The sequence below is a fragment of the Dendrobates tinctorius genome, unplaced genomic scaffold (genome assembly GCF_039654945.1).
Source record: "Dendrobates tinctorius isolate UK_male_01 unplaced genomic scaffold, ASM3965494v1 ptg000006l, whole genome shotgun sequence".
NCBI classification, from domain to species: domain Eukaryota; kingdom Metazoa; phylum Chordata; class Amphibia; order Anura; family Dendrobatidae; genus Dendrobates; species Dendrobates tinctorius.
The window spans coordinates 7,696,303-7,710,244 of NW_027361674.1; the positions used below are offsets into that span (position 1 = coordinate 7,696,303).

The following is a 13,942-nucleotide window of genomic DNA, read 5'->3' on the forward strand; positions in this document are numbered from 1 at the left end:
ATGTGGCAACTCATTGTTTGGGCAGAAACCCTTATAACCGGGGCAAAACGGTCAAGGGAGCCCACAGAAGCAGTGAGTACATACAGTAAAGACGTGGTGCAAACCCAGAAGGTAGAACAGAAGGGCAGTGCTCTCTTTCAGTGGCTTTATACTTCGGAGATTAATGATCTTGTGTCTGGGGCGAAACAGACCAAGGGAAGCATACCGTAGCAGAGCTGCCCAGAGAAAATGCTAAGGAATTGTCAGGGATAGTCCGACCCGGGCCCGCACTTTGTGATCATGAGAGTATCACAGGGAACGGAAAGGAACAATATAGTGTGAAGCCTGTCGTAAATGCTGTGAAGAATTTGGATGTGTTGTGTAATGTGCCCAGTAAAGATGTTCTTGTTGAAGTTGAAATGGACCGTGTCTCCCTTATTGCAAAACCACCTGGAAAGGGTCTCCCTCAGCACAGGGGAGAACCACAAGCAGCGGGACCTGGAGACACAGTTATGCTGACTAATGGACATTGTTTTTTCTGTGAGGGGAGGCCAGGACACTAATGCCCAGGTGTCCTCGACCATGACTACGGTCTTGGCTGACCCTTACATGAACCCAACACCAGGATAATGGCAAAAGAGACACCAAAGACCCCTGTTTTATCTAAGACACTAAGGAACCCGCAGATCTCAAAATGGGGACTCAAAAATTTTTTTTTTTTTTTTTACAAATTTACGAATATTTAGTGCTTGCGTCATTCATCACCTTACCAAGGTTCTGCAGTGAATTTGACCCTGGTGGAGCTAGTTGAAGCTGTCTTTTTGTGACTCCACAGGGGCGCCAGGCTGCCCAGGCGACCACTAGCCAAAGATGACATTGGACCCGACATCCTATTTAAAGCGAAATTAGCTTGTCAAGCTTTGCCTGCAAATTGTGGTCCATTCCCTTTCACTATCTCTCCTGTATTATCCTCTGGCCTTTTTCTTTCCAGACCATTCTCCTGGTAATAACCCTTAGCTCTTTTACTGACTATGGTACTGCTGCATCTGTGCTGTTGCCGCCACTCAGTGACTGTTCTGAAGACTGCAGCCTGGAAATTTGACGGGGAGAGTTCATACCTCCATACAGGGATAAGAGGAGCTGTCCTGGATAAACTTTCAGTTAAGCAAATGCTTCTGGATTAAATAATAAGCCAAACTGTTATTTACCCTGTACTAGCTCCAGCACTGCCTCTCTGCTGCTGCTCCGGTTTTTGCTGATAGGCAGCAGCGGTGCTATTAAATTGATTATATCAGTGGTTACATCATAGCCAATCACTAGGCTCAATGGACATATAAATCTGCAGAGACACTGAGCTCAGTGATCGGCAGCAGTCACTTGCATTGTCAATGTAACGTTACAACTGCAACCTATCAACAAAGACCAGGCTGGAGCTCCAGAGAGGCAGTGCTGGAGCCGGAGGGGCAGCACTGGAGACGGGGAGGGGGAGTAACTTCTCTGTCTCATATTTTATACCTCTACAAGCCTTTGCTTTTTTTTCGGGAAGAAGGTGAAGAATGGGGTAATTCTTTAGACACACGATTCAAGTCCACACTCATTGTGGCTTAGAAACTCCAGATTCTGATAATGTCACTAATGTTCCCAAGGCGCGTGTCTGGCCCATGTGGCCCCTATGGTCAGCACATGGCTGTTCCTTGGTTTTACAGACACAACGCCGTTTCATATGAATGACTGTGCTTTGTACTGTATCTTGTTGTTATCAGAAGGTAAGAATTGCCTTTATGCAGGGTGTTGAGAAATTATTGCTTTTCAATATGTTCCTGAAGTTCTCCCAGCAGGCAGAATAAAGACAATTAGATGCAAACTAGTGCAACTGATTGATACCATAATTACTCCACTTCGACAGCTACAAAGCTTTGCTTTCAAAGTCAGTTACAGAGAAGATTAATAAATGCTAATATATCTTAAATGAGCGCTAATGCTGCAGTAAATCTACATGCATAGATTAAACCTCCCTCTTAGAAACTTAATGAATTTACACGTAGGGAATTTTTTTACATGGATGTAATATGGTTACATTTTAGGGTGGCATATGGGAACACTTTTATTCAAAATGGTGCGGCAGGTCGGATACCCGACTGCTTATCCATTCATTCTCGGGTTCGGCAGCCCCATAGGGAATGAATAGAGCGACAGTCGAGCATGCGCTCCAGCCTTTCGAGGATAATCAATTCCCCATGCTGCCGATCAGGTGGGTCCCAGTGAGACCTCCACTGATCAGCAAGTTATCACTTATCCTATAGAAGGTGACAACCCGGTACCAACATGTGACGTACTAATACATCAAGTGCCAGCTCCCTGACTTTGATGTGGGCTCGCAAGCCGAACTCGCATTTTTCACTGTAGATGATGGCTTTGTTGTTCAGCCATCATCTGCCTCTAACACCTGTTAACCTGGTAAATACTACTCTCAATATGTGACAGCAACAGTTAATCCACACCAGAACAGGGGAGAGAGGGGGGCATCATTGTATGCCCCCATCAGCATGACATGATCGCCAGGTGTTAATGGGCTGCCATGACGGTCTGCTAGCATTCAGAGGAGACTGTGAATTTTGCTATGCATAGCAATACTGTGGCATTTTTATGTATAGTAGAAGTGATCAGACGATTGCAAGTGAAATCCCCTTAACCCCTTCACGACATGCACTGTAAATGTACTGCGCATGTCGTGTCTCCACCTTTGATGTGGACTCCGGCGCTGAGCCCACATCTTTCACGGCACATGTCAGCTATTTTGAACAGCTGACGTGCCCGGAACAGCCTTGGGTGGAATGGCGATTCACCTGCAGCTGTTAACCCGTTAAATGACACTGGTCGGCGCTCATAGCAAGTCAGCAATTCTGCTACATACAGGCGATCTGATAATCGCCTGTATGAAGCAGAGACGATTGGATTATAGCAAAAAACTTAAAAAAAAGTTTTTAAAAATATTTTAAAAAAGTTAAAATAAACACATAAATAAAAAGTACACATATTTGATATCACTGCTTTAGTCCAATCTATCAAAATACGTAATAAATTAAATTGATCAGTATGCGGCATAATGAGAAAAAAATTGACGTGCCAGAATTACAGAATAGCATGCAATAAGAAATTATCAAAACATAAAAAAGTAACCCCTTCACGCCACAGCCCATTTTCGTTTTTACATTTGTTTTTCGCTCCCCAACTTTCCAGAGCCATAACTTTTTTATTTTTCCGTCAATATGGCCATGTGAAGGCTTGTTTTTTTATGGAACGAGTTGTACATTTGAACGACACCATTGGTTTTGCCATACCATGCACTGGAAAACGGGAAAAAAATCCAAGTGTGGTGAAATTGAAAAAAAAAGTGCAATTCCACAACGTTTTTTTTTTTTTTTTTTACCATGTTCACCACATTCTAAAAGTGACCTGCCATTATTATTCCCATTTTGGTGTGGATATGATCTTTTGATCGCCTGTTATTGCATTTTAATGCAATGTTGCGGCGGCCAAAAAAACCTAATTCTGGCGTTTTGACTTTTTTTGGTACGCTGTTTACCGATCAAATTAATTCTTTTTATATTTTGATAGATCGGGCGATTCTGAATGTGGCGAAACCAAATATGTGTATTGAGTTTTTTTTTATTGGTTTTTTTTTAATGGGGCGAAGGGGGGGTGATTTGACCTTTTTATATATTTTTTTATTTTTTTAATATTTTTAAAAATCTTTTTTTTAACTTTACACTTGCTTCAATAGTCTCCACAGGAGACTAGAAGCTGCGATTATCCGATCGTTTGTGCTGAATAGCAGAAATGCTCACTTGCTTTGAGCGCTGACCATTGGGCGACGCTCATAGCAATCCTTCAATGACAACCACAGGGTTCTGCTGCAGACCCTGGGTTGTCATGCCAACTCATCGGCGACCCACAGTCATGTGACATGGGCGCCGATGGGCGAAGCCAGTGACACGCTTCCAGCGCAATCATAATAAGTGCCACTGTCTGATATTGATAGTGGCATTTAATATGTTAACAGCCATGGGTGGATTGCGATTCCACTTGCGGCTATTAGGAGCACATGACACCTGTTTAAATCAACTGACATGTGCCGGGAAGGATGTGAGCTCAGCGCCGGAGTCCACATCAAAGTACGGTGCATTTTGTGAAGGGGTTAAGACCGTTTTGTGGAAATAATTTGTGAAGAATTTGGTGTGAACCCTCCAACTAAGCTCTGCCCATGTTGGCAGAACCGACCAGGATGAGTGTAAAAAAATTTCAAAAGTCACAACATTTTTGCGCAAATACAGACTAGCAAGAAAAAGTTTGATGAATTGGCCTTTACATGTCCAATGTAATCTCTTATCACAACTATTAGCCAAAATGGCAAAATATTTTTGTGCCATATTAGCAAGTTGCAGAAGTAGTAGAGTAGACCTGTCCTCGTACTATGCTGTTTCTAAAAATGGCAGTCCAGTCTAATGAACGTAAAAGTGCCGTACTATAAACGTTCATAAAGAGATATCTTAGACCAGATGAGGCTGGTCTACTGACTGTAAAAAACATACATGTCAGAAAGGCTGTATAATCCTATGAGCTGGACTTTTAATATTAGGCAAGAAAGTCGCCATGCTGATGTCTTGATATTGATTTTCACAATAAATACACCAGACTCAACGGGACTAAGTCTACGTTCATCCGTTGCATTTTTGATGCGTACAAAATCTAATATTCTATATATCTATTGCAACACAAATCTTGTGACAGATCCGCCTTGATTAAGCCGTTACTGCCATGCACTTTATGCCAATTTTGTTTGTGCCTTAGCGGCTCTATATTATCAGGTGGCCACTAAGTTTTAAAGCAACTAAGAAACCAGAAACATTTCTACTAGCGGTGGTAAGTCAATAAGTAAGATGTCTGATTGGTTGGTATCTTCTAGTTGTTCTCCCTTACATGGCTTTCTATATATGTCACTAGTTCATTAAGTCTAACAATCCAATTTACCTCTAGATGTAAATGAAATATTTTAATTTGAAATCTAAAATCATTTGGATGAGCGCAAGTGATAATAGCGATCTAAAATTAAATCAGGTGTGACCCATATCCTACAAATGACTCACCAAGGAAAGTATACAAGTATCTCCACCTTCATTAAATGGAGGCTGTTTACAATTAGATGCACAGTCTGTGATCTGTGTCTCATCGTCCAATAATGTCTCCAAGGATCTCAGGTTCTAAAATGTAACACGAGCAGATACATAACCTAGTAAAGAGTTAATAAAATTTACTGTATATATGTCTATAGAAGAGGGCGAGTGGAGTGAGAAAGAAGCAGAGACAGTGGCTCAGCATGGGTTCCCAGCTCCAGGGTGAAGCAAGAATTGTGCTCTCCCTAATCCATGACCTGTTTGTGCCCTCAGAGTTCATTCCACAAATCCGGTATCAGTTCCCTAAGCACACACATTGTAAACTGAGGAAAAGACTGATGTAATTAGAGTTTGCACTTTGAGTTCCTAGTTTTTCTGCTTTTTACTTAAATCAGTCATAACATTTTAAAAACAAAAAGTTATACATTGTTACTTTTTTCATTTTATTTTTTTTATGTAACAATTTTATTACTGTAGCCCCATTCCAAAGCATAGCCCCAACCCTGAAGCAATCCTTAAAACTGGCTAGGATTAGGAAAAATGGAAAAGTAGAATAACAGTAATGAATGAAGACAGTATTCAATCATTCACTGTACCTACTTCAATTGTCTTCATTTATTACGTGCTAATCTTGTGTCTTATCCTTTCACCTATCCATCCCATATCTATCTATAATAATAATAATGATAATCTTTATATAGCGCCAACATATTCCGCAGCGCTTTACAGTTTAACAGTTTCAAAACACAAGTCATAAGTAACAACGTTAACAATACAATAATTAAAGCAAAATAAGACGAAATAAGACGACCCTGCTCGTGAGAGCTTACAATCTACAATCTATCTATCTATCCCATATCTATCTATCTATCTATCTATCTATCTATCTATCTATCTATCTATCCCATATCTATCTATCTATCTATCTATCAATCTACCTATCTATGTATCCCATATCTATCTATCTATCTATCTATCCCATATCTATCTATCCCATATCTATCTATCTCTCTCCTCCAGGCCCTGGGTACCATAATCCTGTAAAAAATCGAACAAAAATAAAAAATAGGGATATACTCACCCTCCGTCGGCCACCAAAGTCCTTCCCGCCTCTCACCACGCTCTCTGCATCGTCCGGTCCCAGTAATGCTTTGCGCGAATGACCGCTGATGAAGTCGCACTCTCGCGAGCATCACTGGGACCGGAAGATGCCGGGAGCGCCGCAGAGTAGATCAGGGGCTGTCGGAAGGTGAGAATAGCAATATTTTTTTAATATATTATTATTTTAGCATCCTATTTCCAAGCGATGCTAATCACTTGGAATGCTCAAGCATTCCGCAAGCGAAAAACGCTTGCAAAACGTTTGTTTTCCACGGGAAAAACGCATGCGAATTCGCATGCGTTTTACCCACGGCGGGAATGCGGAAATGTTGTGGAAATTTCCACAGCATTTCTGCAACGTGGGTACATAGCCTGAATATATGAAATTTGAACGTCATCATCGCTATATAGAATATACTTATAATAATGAAGATACTTAGCACCTAAATTGGTCAATTCATGATAGCCCACAAGCTGCCACAATGTGTACCTTCTTTAATGGAAACCTAATCTAATTAGTCTGGTGGCCTCTCATCAATTGGCCAATTAATGTGCTAAGTATCTTATTTATTATATGTATATTCCGTGTTTGCATACAGTTTGGCGCTTACAGAGTGCTGCTGTATGCTTTGGTTGCATATTTCAGCTAATAGCTATCTCTTCTGACTTCCCCATAGACACATCTTCTGCAACGCATGCAATGGCTTTCTCTATAGGGAAAGAGGAGCAAGCTGCCGCCAGACAAGCATTCTCTCTCCTAACATTGGGAATGTCTTGTAGCCTCCATATACATTAAAAAGTTGGTTGGTTTTGCCAAAATTGTCTTATTTGGTTAATTTTAATTCAATGGATTTGGGGGCCTTTACACGCTCTCTGCCTATATGCATAGCATCCATCTAAGGGAAGTTTACAAATGGGTTTATTCAGTGTTAGCCTTACACCAAGCTCCTATTTAGAACTAAAAATAGCATTTATTTTTCTCACTTATATAGCAACATTAATTTCACAGCTCAACTCACGCAAACTCGGGGAGAACATACAAACTCCTTGCAGATGATGTCCTTGGTGGGATTTGCCCATTCGTAGACTTTGCATATAAATCATGTTTTATTTTTCTGTACATGCAGAATGAAGATTATTGTATCATCTGCTGATTTTATGTAACAGGAATCATTTTTGTGTCCTTAACAAACACAGGGCTGTCAGTTATCCAGATGGATAAATACACATTTACGTAAGTTTAAGATAAAAAAATAGAATTGTATTTTGGAGGTCTTAATACAAGAGTGCTGGATAATATGCATATAGTCACTGATCCCTTTACAATAAATAACTTACTGTTACGGGGTTACCACAACAGAGCAGAGCCAGAAAACCGCCGCGTCTGGTGGCTCCTGCCACGCCGCTGAGAAGAAGCAATTCTTCAGTGTATTAAACTGAGATACAAAATGACAGTTGGTGCTCAAAAAGTTCCACGGAACTTTTAGTAGAATATCTATGTCTGTGTCTAGTTCCCCCTCCCCTATCCAGAATTTTAAAGGTTTTTGCACTACGATCTGTTGGTAGACCCCAGGGTGGGGAGCTGTAAATTGTGATGATGGGCCACTCATATCAGTACTGTTAGCTGGGATGGTTATATGTATCTCTGTCCTTGGTCCCATAGTAAATCACCTACTCCACTGGAATAGTGCCCATATTGAAAAAGTTTGACTGGTCCTGTTCTTGGCAAAAAAATAAATGCTACTTTTTTGTAATAACATAATAATTCACAACTTTAGATCCAACTCATTCTGAGGGTCTATAATAATATTTCTTTGTAATATTTTTGGCATATTTGGTGCATCATCAATTACTTTTTGGTAATCGTATCTTGTGAATGGACCTTCAATAGATTTTAGATCATATTGTATTTGCCAACTTCCAGTGATTGATGTCTAGAAAGTCTCTGATCTTTCTGCATGACTAAGACCCTTTGTTTAAGCCATGCCCCCTTGATGCCAGTAGTCTGCCCCCTAAAGATGCATTTGGACGTTGGGAAAACCATCCCAGCATCATGCGAAAAAAACCTTCTGGGACTGCTGCTTTCCTAAAGGTTTAGGCAAGGTCCGGGAGATTTGCCAACTTTTTTGAGAGTTCTACCTTTTTCCGGGAATTTCCCGAACATTCCGAGACATTTGCCAAGTATTAGATCTCTACCTGGAGCTCCTCCAGCGATGTCTGCCTCCTCCAGGTGTTGCTGTATTCATCCTGCTGGAGGCGCTGGTGGTAGAGGAGACATTATGGCCAATATCACTGAGTGGTGCATACTCAATCCAGACTTGTAGAATGGGTGTGTGCCCTGTCCAACAGCTCAGCAGGTGTAATCAGGTCCTTAGTGTGGCCAATATGGTGGTACTACACTGGGAGTTGCCAGTTATCACTTCTTTTATTCCTGGTGCTGTGGTGCAATTTCTGTTGTTCTGACCCCATCCTTCCTGACTTTGACCCCCAGCTAGTCTTTTGCATTCATTATGTACATGGCATCTGACCCCAACTGTAACCTTAACTACAGTTTTGTCTCTCATTTCTGTTTCTTGTTTTTGTGTCTCCTGACAATTCTTGCCTCAGACTCGCTGCTTCGGCCAGCAGCCACTCTGTGGATGTAACCCAGGGGACCTCTCTGTAAGTTCAGATGGGTTGAAGTATTAAGGCCTGTGTATCTCTGGAATCTAAACTGAGCCAAGTATGTTTAAGGTAGCATTTTTAGGCTGACAGCTTCTGGCAGCCTAAAAATTCTGTAAGTATATTTTAGATGGATACAAACTGGTGACATATCCACAGAACAATCCAGCATTTGAAATGAATATTCTATAAGCAATGCAAACCTCCAAAACGTTCTGTAACTATTGTCTTCTGGTATTGACATGTTGCTCATTTAGCAATATAACTAATAAAAGATTAATATAACGTAGAAACCATAGACACATTTCTAAGCCAAACAAAACAAAATTGTTTGTACTGATAAAGTAATATTAACCCCTTTACCCCCAAGGGTGGTTTGCATGTTAATGACCAGGCCAATTTTTATTGATACAAATTAAGGAGCCAAAGATCTTCAGTCTACAAACTGAAGGGGAATGAGTTTAGAAGACTGCCCCTCCATTCTAGTGATTACGATTAGAGACCCAATTGGTGTTCCAATATCAATAACATCTATTCCTCAAAAACATATGAGAAGATGGGTAAACCTGTCCAGTAGGCTTATGTTGACAAACCACTTTTATTTCAATATGAATAGTATCAGGACTCAATTCTGTGAACCAGAGTGGAAAGTCACTAACAAGCAGCAGCTCTCAATCTGGTGGACTCCACCCAACCATGTATAAGAGTGGACTCATATAATACAACATTTCTCGAATATGCACCCATTGCAGAAATAATGATCTGCCAATATACAGGAGCAAGACCTTAGACAAGCACTTGTTGGTTTCAGTGGCTTCATACTGAAGATGATGTCATGACCCTTTAAAAATTATCAGGATATTTCTGGTTTTAAATAAATTCCTAGCTTGTTATGCAGCAGATAGAAAGTTGGAGGCATATTACGGAATAATAATGCAAATTTGCTATTCAATATTCTAAGACTGGTGGACCTCCATAATTGCAGATGTAATGGCAGATATGTTAGTTGTTTGACTGTTTGCCCGAAACAGATATAACCAAGAATAGCTCCTATAAAATTTCCTGATACAAGACGAATCAGCCATGTAAAGTGGAACTCTTTGTCCATGGGTGCTTTCCTTTCCGCACAGTATTTGCCAATACAGCAAACACATGTTGCATTATACAAGACTGAGGTTAGGGCGACAAGGCGCCATGTGTCGTGCAAGACTGAGATCATGGCGCTGTGCGACTTATTATAAGATGTCTTATTGTGTCACCATACAAGATGCAAACAACCACGACTGTGACTCACTGCGGCTGTGACTTGCATTCGACTTTTATGTGATTTAGCTGCTTTTTTTTATCATTTACAACAACGTCACAGCACTAAAGTGATGGCAAGGTTGCAGCGAAGTTGCACTAATGTTTACGGTTGTGTGACTTATCTGGGAATTGCTGTCACTAGACATGCCGTTATGTATTCCCAACCTTCAAGAAATGAACTGATTTTTTTATGGGTGCGAGAAAAAAAATCGGATGCCACAGTGTGACATCCGATTTTTAGTGATACATTGCAATTCTATAACAAAGAAAACTATCGATGGTCCTGTAAATGATTAATAGCTGCTACTGTAAAAAAGCAATAGATTGTGCATGGATTGCATACGAATGACAAGTGAGAAAAAAAATCCTCCCACTTTTTTGGATGAAAATCGGACTAATTTTTTTTTTTTTATACTGTCGTGTGTCCCTAGCCTTAGAATTAGTCTTTTCTCTTTCATTTTCACAAATTTGCAATAAAAAAGCAAAGAGATAAGCATTGATTGTCCCAGAATACTCCACCCAGTTGACATGCTGTGGTTTGAATGCCGCACACCGTAACTTACTTTTATGAGACATTTTTAGTATACGAAGGTCGCAATAACTTCATTTACCTTCAGTATTTTCACCATGAAGGAAAAAGAATGACTTTTGACTATCAATGTGCAGAATGTCATGTTTTCTCTATATTTAGGGAGACATTGAGACTGCATGCATGCAAGTCCGAGACTTGGTCGCTACCAAATGTTGCCTTAACCGTAGAGGCTGTGCACGGATTACAATATTAAAACCCATTTTTTCATACCTCTAAGGATGCATATGAAATGTCCCCTAGTTGTGGATGTAGAAACTTAATGCATTATTACCATTCTTTATGCTGCAGCTCTTTTTGCTCAGATTGGCTGCTGCTTATGAGCACATACCACCAAAAGTGAAAACGTCATAAATAGAGCAACTAGTGATGATTTCCATCACCACAAACATACAATCATTATAAAATAGAAGCAAAAATAAATCCACCAGCCAAGTAATAGTCAAAGGTAAGCTGAGGGTCAATAAGCAGGACCCTGAAGATATAGCAGTTTGCTGATGACCGGTATGTATGTAAAATGGTAAAATAATCCCATTAATTTCAGCCGAGAGCATGCAAATAATTGGCATGTAATTGATCGGATGTACATGAGAAAGTTTGTAACTCACCAAAGAAATTCTCAAGTGGTAGTCGCCCCAACCTGTCAGAACATAGGCTGAAGGAAAGATAGGACTCCCCAGGCGACTAGCGTAGAATGAGAAGCTTCTTTGCAGATTTCCGGTTTAGTTTGCGAAGACCAAATTCCAGGTTGCCGCCACTCGGACCCTAATAATCCTTTCAGGAGCCAGCCATTGCAGGCTGCTGTTGCTTATGTCACTAGAGTCCTAGCGAATGCATCTGTCAAAGTTACTTTGTGTATATATTATGCTTCCCTATTCTCCACTAGAGGCACCAATAAGTTTGAAGGGGTGGAGTGAAAGTTTCATGCCTGAAGAAATCAATGCAAAAAAAAAGAGAGAGTCAAAGAACAAAACAAACATATCTTATTCTTGCCCTGAGCTGTGATGAGTCACGAGAAATATCTACTGTATCTTTAATAGCTTTACACACAGGGTTACACACAGGGCTGAACATCCCCTTGCAATGCCTGACTTTGACACAACTGGAATGTATCATTGCACGTTATAAACTCTTATTACAAAGCTTTTGGAAAAGTTTATGGTACAGTGATATGCACAGATCTTTGCCATATTGACAGCTGTTTACTTAGGAAGCATAACTGGACTCTTCCTCAAGATTAAGTCACTTTTTTGAGATGTTCTCCTATGGCAGTTATACTCTGTACGTACAGTGGATATCAATGTCGGCAGGAAAAGCCTGTTATGGACTGAAGGAGGAGCCATTAGTGCACATAGATTACACTGCTATCTGCCATCTATTAATTTATCATGGCAGTAAAATAACAGTTTAAGAGGTTGTCCTAATTGGTCAATTCCTTCTTATAATGAAGCTTCCCCATGACTCTTGATGATCACCTGTGATCACCACATGGAAGTCTTGGTGAAGCCACTCACTTCTCCTGCAGTGGCCTCTGCACAGGAAATGTAGTATTACATGGTGCCCACCTTGTAATGTTAAGTTTTAAGTTCCCTATTTCATGCTGGTTATCTTTACATGGTGCCCACCTTAATAAATGTGTCATGAAACCGACTCAGTTAAGTCCAACGGACGATAAAATAAGCACCAAAAAAAGGGATGTGAAAAAGGGGAAGAAAGCCATCACAATAGGGAACAAGGGATGGGACACCCCCTGAGCTCCAACCTGTGCCTGTCCCTGCACTCCCCTAACCTCATCCCTCCCTGTCACCTCACACTGCCCTGGCTAGTGCAATGGCTGGCAAGGGCGCTAGTGTGGCGCCCTGTGTCTTTACCACCACAAAAGGGTTAAATATGTACTGTTTTGTATGTGTTTTGTGAGCAATGGGAGTTATGCTTTCTCTGCTAGAGACCACAACACACACACCCACAATTTACCTCACTCCCTTACTTGTCTGAAGCTTAGAGGTTTGCAAACATACCCTAATTGGGAGTGGGATTAGTCGCGTTGTTTTGAGTGAAGAAGACAGTGGAGGAAAGATGGAGGACGCTCCTGGAAGCCATGACATGTGCTTGCTCCAGGAGTAAAGCTAAGAGGAATCAGGGAGCCAGCCCCTAGGCCATCCATGCTTTCAGAGCAGGGTGGTAACCTGAGAGACTGTGTGGGTTTATACAACCAACAGCAGAGTGTTTTCCCCGGGAAGACTGCAGCAAACTAGGATCAGTGAAGGATTGTGCAAGAAGGAACTTGAGCTTCACATAGGATCCAAGCTGCAAGTTGCCAGAGGAGGAAAACACAGTGAGTAGTGGCTATACTGGAAGCCTTGGTCCTGAAGGGATTATAATACCGGAAGCTTACATCGAGTCACAGCAGAGGGAAGAATAACTCCCATTTTGCAACGCAGACTGTAACCTGCTGAGAGTTGTAATATCTCCTCTGAACTGCACCTGAACTACAGTTAATGATAAAGTGACTTTCCTTGTTTCCTGCCTTATTACTCCATGCTTCTACTTCCATCACAATCTCTGGGGCTCAGCCCTGGTTGGAGGGGGTTAAACATCTGAACTGCCATCACCATCTACCCCCCCAGGAATCATCTGCAGTGCCGGCTATCCTACAGTCGAACACTCCAACTGGCGTCACAAATCACTACATAAACTCTATTCCTAATCAATTCCACCCATTTTACATGACCGCCTGGTGCCACGGACCAGGTCACCGCCACTGTGACACATCCCTTTAAGACTACCGGCCAGGTTCCGACCGGCCCAGTACGGAGTATCCCACGGCCTCTGGGGCGCATCACTAGCATCACCACTGCAGTTGGTACCAACACATTGGGTAGTGACATGCACGATATAGACAAGGTAAAAACACAAAACTTAGCTGCAGGCACTGCTGCTGAGCTCCACACCGCATAGGACATGGAAACAGGACCCCGAACTCCAGAAGTAGCTGATACAGCACTAAGACCAGAGAGCTGCAACTGCAAGGCTGGTCTTCATAGAACAACTCTATCAGCAGCAGTCAGCTGGTGCTTCATGTGACTATCTAAAGGATGGTGGGAGTGGTCATCACCCACATCAGCTGACCTAG

The 13,942-nt window shown here is 41.4% G+C and overlaps 1 protein-coding gene across 1 annotated transcript in view; it reads right to left on the reverse strand.

Annotated features, from left to right (window-relative positions):
• AHNAK2 (AHNAK nucleoprotein 2) overlaps positions 1 to 11,638 on the reverse strand; it is a 111,059-nt gene extending 99,421 nt beyond the window's left edge. Inside the window, exon 1 of the mRNA XM_073570506.1 lies at positions 11,418 to 11,638. The gene's annotated coding sequence lies outside the window, so the exon portion shown is untranslated. The remainder of the gene's footprint in view (positions 1 to 11,417) is intronic.
• Between the last annotated feature and the right edge of the window lie 2,304 nt (positions 11,639 to 13,942).